Source organism: Stegodyphus dumicola, chromosome X1, assembly GCF_044657685.1.
Source record: "Stegodyphus dumicola isolate Sdum_Otavi_A_Nest chromosome X1, ASM4465768v1".
Classification (NCBI taxonomy): domain Eukaryota; kingdom Metazoa; phylum Arthropoda; class Arachnida; order Araneae; family Eresidae; genus Stegodyphus; species Stegodyphus dumicola.
This window is the reverse complement of record NC_140780.1, coordinates 139,569,395-139,580,315: the sequence shown is the minus strand read 5'-3', so window position 1 is coordinate 139,580,315 and position 10,921 is coordinate 139,569,395. Positions and strand designations below refer to the sequence as shown.

Below are 10,921 nucleotides of genomic sequence, written 5' to 3'. Positions count from 1 at the left end.
TCATTAGATTACGGCAAAGCACTCGAGGGCTATCTGACTTAAGCGAGGGATGCCTTCGTGGAGGGCTTTTTAAGAGAAACTGGTTCGTATACATGTTACACATGGGGAAAACAACGAAAACACCCATGCAGCCAGCCCGTTCGCGGGATTCGAACTTCGGACCGAACTACCAGTGTTCAGCGAAATTACCGCTCGGCCGCTAGTTGTCTCCCGAGGATTATGAAAAAAGGTTCATTAGAATTCCGTTTTGTTCAAATGTGCCTAAAATTTTATCTAGTGAAGAAAGAGGACAATTGATAGGAACTTCCTGTGATCTAACTCTAACTGAAGATTTAAAAAATAACACGCTAGTTAACTTTTGACTAAACCAAAAAAAAAAAAAAAAAGAATTCAAAAGCATTTCAAATAAGCTATTAAATTTCCATTGCCTTTTGCATAACCTATTTGTGTGAACAAGGATTTTCTTCCATGTTATATTTAACAAATAAATACAGAACAAAGCTAAAAGTGGATACTGATTTACGGTTAAAACTAAGTGAAATAAGACCAGACATAAGGAAACTGATCTCTCTTAAACAGGCTCAAATTTCGCACTAAATTTTAGAATTGAAGTTGTAATGTTTCTTAGTACTTTGTCTGTGCTAAAATGTGGAGGAACCTATTTAACTAAGCAGCGAAGTATCGCTGAGTTCTAGTATGTATGACAGAGTCTTGAGAAGGGTTAAAATACCCTTTTATTCACTCATGGAAATAATAACAGTTTGCCTCTTCTCGGGCTTACAGGAAAGCATCAACTCGGGCTTTAAATCGGAATAAGAAAACAAGAAGCTAATCTAATACTAAACTAAATAGGCTTTAGCTGAAGCTAGACGAAAATGCCTAATGTAGTTAGCCCTTCAATTAACCTAGCCGGCGATTATCAACCGGCACGTACAATACGGCCGAACGTAGTAGATTCAAGAACGAAGTAGACCGAAGGCAAATATGCGCCACTAAGGACGTCTAAGCCCTCTCTCTCGAAGTAAGTCGAACTTCCCTTAAATACTCCTTTTAACTCATTTGCATAAAACTCGATACGAAAAAGCTTATTCTGGTAAAAAAATGTTGATGGGAAACGAGAATAGACAGTAAAGCCTGTTTAAACTTAGAACAACTTTTAGAAAATTAAAGTAACCTCTACAAAGTATTATAACTTAAATTTTTATGATTAAAAGGGTAGCTAATTTGTAATCTATTATTTTTTTGTGTGTGCATATTTAATACGGATAACCAATACGTTGTGCGGTGGCAATGCATACATATATATATTTTAAAATATACATTGTGAAATTTGACAGAAATTGTTAAACAATCATTTGAACATGTGGTAGAACTGAACTAACTGAACTAACATCTTTCAGTTTTTGTTCAGATGGTACGTGTTAGTCATAAGACTGAGAACCGCTGCATTATACTACCATAACATCCATTATGGGATTTTCATATTTGAAAATTTTTTCTGATTAATTTTATATTAGTTTTATTTATGAATACGCATATTATTTATATGAATTCTTAGTTTGGCAGCATCTCCTCGGCGTGCGGCTGTGTAATATCTCCTGCCGTACCTGGCTGAGAAATTGTAATCAATTCACGTGGTAATTTCAAGCTGAGTACGTTTCTGTTTTTTATACTGTTTGGAAAAGTTGTAATATCTATATTGTAAAGTTATTACGTTCTGAATAGACTACACTGTCCAGAATCGAACTAGAAAATGCAATCATGTAGACACTTTTTCCTACAGGATAGTGTCTAGCCCTCAGACCGGCACGGTTATGCGCAAGAACGATATTCACTGACTTTTTATACCTGGATTTATATACTTTAATTTTATAACTTTAATTTTTTGGATATATTTCAAGTTGCACTAATGTATACTTTCTTAGAAACACAAAAAAGTTTCTAGCCGTATGTATACGACCTTACCGGTCAAAAGACTAAATGATTTCATGAGATCCAGTATTTCGGAAAATGTCCCATAGTTCCCATTTCACTATACTATGTCCGAGGGGGATTCGATCACTCTTAGCTAAGCGATTTATTTTTGTAAAGAAAAGAAATTATCAATCTTTTGAGCTGTATCGATAAGGGTAAGCCGTTTGCTTTGCAAAACAGTAAATACTGCGGAAAGAAAAGATGTGTGCTTACTTTTAACGAACTACTTCACAGCTACTATCATTGTGGTCTCGGCATTTTACTACGTATCCTTTTCTACGAATACTTTACTTCCTGCTTTTCACCAAGCAAAACAAAAGATGTCAGCTAGCTTGATGTATGAAATACCTGTAAGGTGTAGGTGCTGTTGCCATAAAATTGCAGTCAACATTCCCGAGCCTTAATCGAATCAAGCATACTCATCCGTTAGGTATCTGGTTGATGTCAAGAGCTCTTTCGCTACCTTTAGCAATGCTGCCGAGCGTGCTGACATTAGACTGGTTTCTGAAAAAAACTAGATTCTCTTGGAGAGTTTGGCAATTTGTTGCAAGATTGCATGCGCAATGCTCATGTAGTGTGTTAAACTCCGTATTAGAATATGTTGTCCTTTAATTCTTGCCCGTATTATAGTTATTACGTACTGAATTTTAAGACAATGGGTGCTTTCATTTTATTTAAAAAATACATTATTTGTTACGGTTCATATTGTTACGAAATGTACAGGCGCGGTGAGATAGCTTTCCCGCAAAGCAGTTTTAGGGTTGAAATAAAAATGGCAAAATAAGACAGGGTTGCCACATTTGGCGAGAAATCGTCCATTTGGCGACAAAATTGGGGATATACCATGGACGGATGTAGAACCTTCTGGAACGAATTCTTACCATTCCGCCCAGAATGTTCTCGAACACAAGCCGAAAGCTATATAAACCCTGCTGGTCCGCAGTCAGTTAGTGTGTGTGTGTGCCTCGTCTAGAGTGTGCGTTAGTTAGTATCGAGTTGGTGTCTCGTCTAGCGAGTCAATCCCTGCGGAGTCGATCGAGTTGACAGCCGGGCAGCGAGTGCCGAGTGGGTCGTCGAGTTCACCGAAGGAGTCTATTAGTGTATCGCGGTTAGTGCGTGGTCGAGAGAGCGTGTTGAGCTCCGAGAATGACTGAACCGAAGAATCGGGAGCTGTGCTCGTGTGTCTTCGAGTGCATCGCGAGTTGTAGCGTGAAAAGTCTCGAGAGTACGTGGAGTTCCGAGAACGACCAAGCAAAGTCGGGAGCTGTACTCCGGAAAGCAGAATGGGGTGCTTTGTAGGAAGCTGTCTCCACCGTGATAGCCTGATAACCTGAAGGCTGTGTTTCTGATCGTGTCAGCGTGTTTATAGTAGTTCATCGACGACCGTAAAACGTGTTTTGGAGCTCTCCTGACAATATTGCTAAATAAAGTGTGTTTCGATACTTCATCAAGTGGCGTCGTTATTCACTCAAAATCTACGAACCCCGTACGAACGTTAAGGAAGAAAGTAACATAACAACTGGTGTCAGGAAGAGAAAAACGTAACAATATTAACTATAAAGAAATTTACATTGCTATCACTTCAAAATGTGTCTATATATTTTATCTCTCTCGTTTATCGCTTGAAGTTTTATCAGCGTAAAAATCTACAGGTATTAGATATTAATTATGTAACATAATCGTGTTGTTTTTCTGCTAGTTAAATTCGCCATTTTGTAAGCCCTTTTTATTCAAATATTTCAGAACTTTTTATTCTGCTCTAGAACATGCTGCAAACATTTCAGAGTAAACAAGATTTTTATTTTTATTTATAGATGGCAATTTCTTCACGAGAAGCTGGAGAGAGGGAGCGATGATTTTTCTTAAATTTAAGGTGTTTTAATCAGTGTTACTGCATGGATGAAAGCAATGCGTTAGGTTCCTGTTTCTAATAAGACTCTCATAGGAAAAGTTCTAAAGCTCACTCTGTCTTGTTTTCGTATATTTCTTCGACAGCTTTCGTCCAAAACACATGCTTTTAAAATTATTTTGGCTACCAATTCTCAAAATGGAGGGGATTTAAGTGATTATTTGCTAAAAAACTCAAATCATCTCTGTTCATAAGCTCTAGTTGCAACAAAAATGGAACATATTGCTCCCCCATAGTTTGGCGTGCTGATAAATTTATTTCTTCCAGTTTTCTCCCACAAAGATTAGTGTTGGGTATTCGGTTTTTCACAGTTTCTGAGCTTCAATACGATCAAAGCTTTGTATGTTAAATAGATTTTTTCGAAAAAAAGAACAAAGATTTTCTTATTCTTCTCTTACAGCGGCTGCTTCTGTGAAGGTATCGAAATCCAGCATCACTCACCATTTTAAATCATTCATTATGTTAGTGAATAGGTTGTCCTTACAACTGAGTCCTCTTGTAAATAAGAGATTTTATTCTACAAACTATGTCTGCTATTATCATCATTAGAAAGAATCAATAAAATGTGAAAACAAATTATTGAAAACCGGAAATGCCCATAAATTTCAACGTGTTATTCAGAAAGAAAACATAGTATTCTACTGTGGGGTCTGAAATACCAAGAAACTTTATAATATTTACGAAACTATTCTGCAAAATATTTAAAAGCACATTTATTTCCAAATACTTTATTAACCGTAATTCGTTTACAAATCTTAGATCAATACATTATATGAGCATATCAAAGATCTAATGCAGCAAACATTTGCTTTCAAACCTACTATACAGAACTACATCATTCATAATGTAAAATTAGAAGCAATAACAGCTTTACATCACTTTTCCACACAAATTTTGTATATATACGAATTTATTCAACACTTTTGGCTCATAACACCAGCCATTTAACATCAAATGGAAACACTGCAATGCACAAAGTAATGATGAAATCCTGTAAAACACTGAAAGTATATTCATGTCAGACAATGATATGTTAATTAATATGCAGGGTTTATACGCATGTTACTAAGGAAATAATTTTCCAATCAACAGTTTCTTATATAGATATTTTATTATTCAGCAGCTGGAAGCGTTTATGAGATTAAGCTTAAAATTTATCAAAAGAGGAATCTGAAATTCTGACACTGACTATTAAATTTAAAAATGCTGGCATTCTTACTGAAGACAAGTATATTATCAATAAATAAATCCCGAGTATTTTAAACTCAGAACGGCGTAAATTTTAAAGAAATAGCCGTTTTTATTTTGTTAGGAGCAATTCTTTGCAAGAGTTGAGATATCAACTGTTGTTATATTTGATTTGAGTGTTGATTAATTGTTATTGAATAATATGTTGCTTAATGTGATAATTTTTGGATTTCAAAGAACACAGTGACGTCTTGTTTTCTGTAAAATTTTAAAACGAAAAGATGTTTATAAATTTCATTCATTAAATTATTGATATCTTAGTAAGTGGGTAGTGGAATAGAGACCTAACCTAATACGTAATTCTTTCAATGAGTTGATAAAATAAGTTTGATTTTAAAGTTCCTTCTAAAAATATAAATCCACAAAATATCTTTTGATAACTGTAACCAAGTATTGCGTGTGTTGCACAGTTTTAATGTTAAATAGAATGAAATTTTTCATACTTTTATTAATGTTTTTAGCTGCATTTTTTTTGTTTTATTCGAAATATTTTGAAAATGGCCATGAGAAATTAATTTTTGAAAGAAACATATTATTGGTGACACGTTAAATGTGTTTAATACTGATGAGGAAATGATCCAGCATTTTTTAACGGTTCATCTAATTATTGTGAACTCTAACATCAGGGGCTAATGTGTTTTTCTGCTTCTGAGCGTAGTTTTATGCACACGTTTTTCAAAAACTTTCTATGATTCATAGAAGTAATAAATACATTTTCCTCAATTTTTTAAGTCATAAAATGATTATAGATATCTAAATTTCGCTGAGTGTTTTTAAAATATTGTTATCTGTTTAGAGCCCGAAACTACATTTACTTTCGAAAATATCTCAAACGGTTCCAAAAAAGTAAGTTTAAATAAATAGCAAATTAAACAATGATCATCATTTACCCTGAATTCATAGTTTTGAAAGAAAGAGCTTGCAGAAATTATGGATGAAATATGTAAACAATCAAAATCAATGTACAAAAATAAATTTATACAAATATAAACTGAAATTATATACTTCGATAGTAATTCGCAAAAAGTTTGCATAAAACTGAAACTTCTTTTCAAAGTAATGTGTTTAAAGTTATGCAGAATTGGGTGATCCTAAGAATGGGCGAAGCACGTAATTCTAACTGTGCAAGTTAGAATTATATAGCAACATTCTTTTCCATTTTATGAATGAGTGCATAAGTAATGAACGAAAGCCTTTTTAAATTCCTTTTACTTTTCCCAAAGTAACAAATGCGCTTACTCGAAGCTAGTTTTCTTCAGAATACGTTTTTTTAATTGTAACATTCCTATTAATACTTGAACTGCTGAAGCACCTATATTGTTGAAGGAAGTTTTGCAGAATATGGCAAGTTGAGTTAGACATATGTAAAGCATTCATTACAGTATTACAATGAAAGAGCATGATGAGTTTATTATCCGCTAATATAACACTGTATATGAGTTTTGTGTATCCACAAAAATACACCAAAGTAATTTAAGCCCGTTCATGGTACTGTCTGAAGATATTCCATGTTATGGCTGACTAAACTTATGATAGCCGACTGTAACATGCAATCACAGGCAAGTAACATAGCAACGGACTCACGCCAAAATACACTATCTTTATGGAAGTATTCGTAATGGTCGTTTAGTAACAAAATAATCTCTGCTACCTTCCTACTTCCACATATTTTAGCTTGATTGTTATAAGCTAGACATAATTTTTATCATCAGTGTAGCACAGAATATAGTTCACTCACCAGCCTTCTTCTGTAATCTGAAAAAAGAAAACAAGAAAGAAATCAGTATTTGTAACTTTATACCATAACAATTGGATTATGCAAATGATAATTAACTCTTTAGAATCAGCTTTTGCTAGCATCGACACCTGTCATACGAACATGGACAGATATGCATGATTCGGACCCATGATTCATTGCTTATGCACTGTTCTGATAAAACAACTGTTTTATGTTCTCTGATTCTTTGAAACTGGGCGTGACACTTCAGCGCTATAACACTACATTTCTTTTAACATTACTGTTTCCTGTATCAAGGATTAATCCAAAATATCATTTTCATATGCCCGAGAGAGAAAATTGTAATGTAGCTTAAAGTAGTCTTGATTATTACTTTTAATGTATTAAAATGCATAATTTATCCATAAATGTCTACTTCATTTCTGAATATTGCTTGACGATTTCTTACCTATATCTTTAAACGTTTATTTATCACCTGATGGGCTGGCGATCCAGAAAGCTGCGGAAGTCTTTGTCACGTATTACACGCGGTAGAAATATGTTGCGAAATTTTTTCAAAATGTTAAGGAAAGAAACGCACTGACGAAAGGAATTAGAAAAGTAAATTAGGAATAATCATGATTGATCACAAAAGAATACTCAAAAAGTCACCTCATTTTACTTAAAACTCATTGCATGTTTTGCAGATGGAAGCATGCACATTCCTTTGTACGTGGTTTAAAACGGATACTTTTAAACAAGTGCCGATTTAGGTAGGAAGGCCGTTATTTATGACTAAATGATAGATTTAATCTCCTGAAATTTCAAATATTGCTCCATTTTATTAGAACTCATTATATTTGTCAGCAGCCTACCTCACTAAATGATCTACTTCTGCTATAAATTGCAAATAGAGGGACGCACGTTGTGTTTTATTCCCGAGGCATTACAATCGTTTTATCAAAAAAACGGTGAGCTTAATTCTCTCGATCTCGTTCCTGTTTTTTAATCCTTTGTTCCCTATATTAATAACTGTTGGCATTCATCATAGGTATGACTCAATTTCGCTGATACAATGGATTAAATAAAATTCAGCAAATCTGACCAAATAAGCCTTCGGAAACAGCTTAGGAACAAAACGTTGCCTTCCTGATATGCAGTTGATTACTTTTATCTTTTTTCTATACTTTATAATTAAATTATAATTACCAAACTTATTTTGTTGCAGAAAAATTGAAGTGAAGATTTTATGTTAAATCAGTCTACTAATTATCCTTTTATAATTTACGGAATAAAATAATGAGAAAGGACGGAGAAAGGTTTGAATCATAAGAACTAAATCAGAGTATGCATTTTCTCCATGTACAAGCTAAACTTTAATTTTCCATTTTCCTTCATATGTTTATACCGAGAACTTCATAAATAACATAAAGATACAGGGAACATAAAACTCACTGCCTATTCCTTCAGATTCCAGCTTGAGACCTGAAAAGTGTCATTAATTGGGTAAAAAAATGTCTTTTGATGTCAAGGTTATTTGATCATAGCAGATTAAAATAAGCATATATTTCCAGTGAAATTACATGACCGCCATTGATTTCAGCATTAGCTGGATACGATTTCTTTAAAAGATAATATGCATCCAAAATACACACTTTCAAGGTACGTAATAATATTTAGATATGCGGAAAATGACTTTTCCATTAGGTAGGAAAGAAAATCCTTTTAAAAATAAGGGTGACTACGTTTTCAAAATAGATCATGAGGTTTATATATGCTTTGAAGAGGAAAGAAACATGCTGTGTAGATTTTGAATTTCATGGCTGTTTATTAATCTGTAAGGGATTTATCGATGTCCACTGTAAAAGCATTTCTCTCCTTTGAAGGAATTTATTCCGGTCTCTAGTATTGGCACTTCTCTCGCGAGTTACGCATTTGTGCATTGAGGGGGTAAAGCATATGGAATTTAGTTTTCATGTAGGAGATACAATGATATAAGTTGAAAAGGAAGTTATTTATTGAATAAACATTCCAGTATTCTCAGAACTGAAAATGGATGCAAAAGTTTTAATGTGTTTTCCGAATTAATATAGGTTTAGAGCTAATGAGGCTCATAAAATGTAAAGACATTACACAGAAAGAAGTACATCAGAGATGGCATTTTAGGTTTCTTCACAATAAATTAAATAAGAAATGCATACACAAATAATTTTACAGAAAATTCTTAAACGACAATGATATCTTATATTATTTATAAATTAAGAAGGAGGTTTTATTTGTAAATTAATACACTACAAAATTATGAATGTCTTCAATTTTTAACAATAGAAAGTATTTGAACTTCTTCACGAAATACTGAAAAACATTTTCCTTTTAGATTTACTGCTGCTATCCTTTTAGATCTACTGCTATATAACGGCCTAGCATAACGACGGTGGTTTGACATAATAGACTTACTGTACGAAGGAGATTCTTCATGCCATATTAAATACTATCTTGCATAAATTTCAACCAGAGAAGCTCACTGAAAATGATATGACGTCATTCGCGCCTAATCAGATGGTCATTCATGCAGTTTTTTTATCTGAGGTCATACAAAAAACCGAATGTATAGGAATGAGGCAACTTAAAGGGAACATTACAGTTACCGGACAGTAAATTTCAGCAGCAATCTAGGGCTGAGAATGTTGTCTACAGTATGAATTAATGGTTATTTATCACGATCTGTACACTGAATACAATTTTTGCTGCGCAGTTAAAGTTCTATGGTGTCTCCTTAGAAATTTTATTGCAAGTATTTACGAAGCGAACCCAGAACCTGCATTATGATCCATTAAATCCAAAGTTAAATTTTTTATACTGTCAAAAGTCTTTAATCCGGACGTCCATAGTCCGGAATGATTTATAATCCGGACCTCAAAACCACAAACTTTCTGCTCATTGATGAACGCATAAAGCGTTTACGTATGCGCATAATATTTTTACGCATGCTCATAACACGTTTACACATGCGCGTTTAATGTATAACGCACGGTATAAGCTATGCTAAAATTATCTAATTATCTATTTCAGTTAATGTTGCAGATTGCGTTGTTTCTTAATCTTCTAATTGGATCCGGCTTATTATTTTTTGCAGACTGTTAGAGCAATTTTATAAAAGTAAGCTTGAACTTTCGATTATGTTAAAAAGAATTTCCGATTCTGGAGCTGCCGAAGGATCTACAAAGCGAAATCATGTATCGATGTAAATCAAGCAAAAAGTGGAATTGCTGCAAAAAATGGATAAAGGCATATCCGTTTTTTCTCTAACCATTCCGAAATCTGTTTATCAATTTCACGCTGCTCTGCGGGGGGGGGGGGGGAACGTCGCGGCGCGCAATGATCTGGAAGTTGATCTGTCAGCCCTATCCTTATCTTCAGGGCAGATGTTTTTATTTTATTCAGCTTATATAATTCCTTACTAAATGTAGTATTTCATCTCGATGTACTCCGTCTTTGATATGATTTAAATCAAATTGCTCGTCATTATAAATATAAAGAATACACATCAAATAGTTTTCTGGTTGCAATTTTCTAATTTCGACTATGCGTAATGTATGCTTTACGCATGCGCGAGTTGAAAGATATGTTTAATAAAGTAAACAAATAAATATTAAGCTTTTTTTGTGTAAATTTTGATACCTTTTAGATCATAATTGCTCTTTATTTCATAAATTACGGTTTCATATTTTTAATTTTATAATTTCTGCATGCCATCTTACCAGATTTAAACTGATGATCTATAATTTGGAATCGCCGAAGTCCCGACGAGTCCAGATTAAAGACTTTTGACTGTACAATTAAATTAAAACCATGAATATTGAAAAATGTGTACCAAACAATAACAATATAATAAATTTCATCAAAAATATTATTATTTATTGAGGAAACGGAATGTCATAAATCCAGGATGCTGGACCTTAAACTGATGTAGATTTCAAACAGCACATGATACAGAAAGATTCTAATGATGTGTGGGAAGAAGTCAAAACATGAAATAAAGCATAAATAAATCACTTCATTAACACTCACAT

The 10,921-nt window shown here is 33.6% G+C and overlaps 1 protein-coding gene across 1 annotated transcript in view; it reads right to left on the bottom strand.

The window, feature by feature from the left end:
- Positions 1-4,595: 4,595 nt before the first annotated feature.
- Positions 4,596-10,921, bottom strand: part of LOC118185701 (carbonic anhydrase-related protein 10-like) — a gene marked incomplete at its 5' end in the record, with an annotated part of 459,955 nt that continues 453,629 nt past the window's right edge. The window contains one exon of the mRNA XM_085808190.1: positions 4,596-6,886. The remainder of the gene's footprint in view (positions 6,887-10,921) is intronic.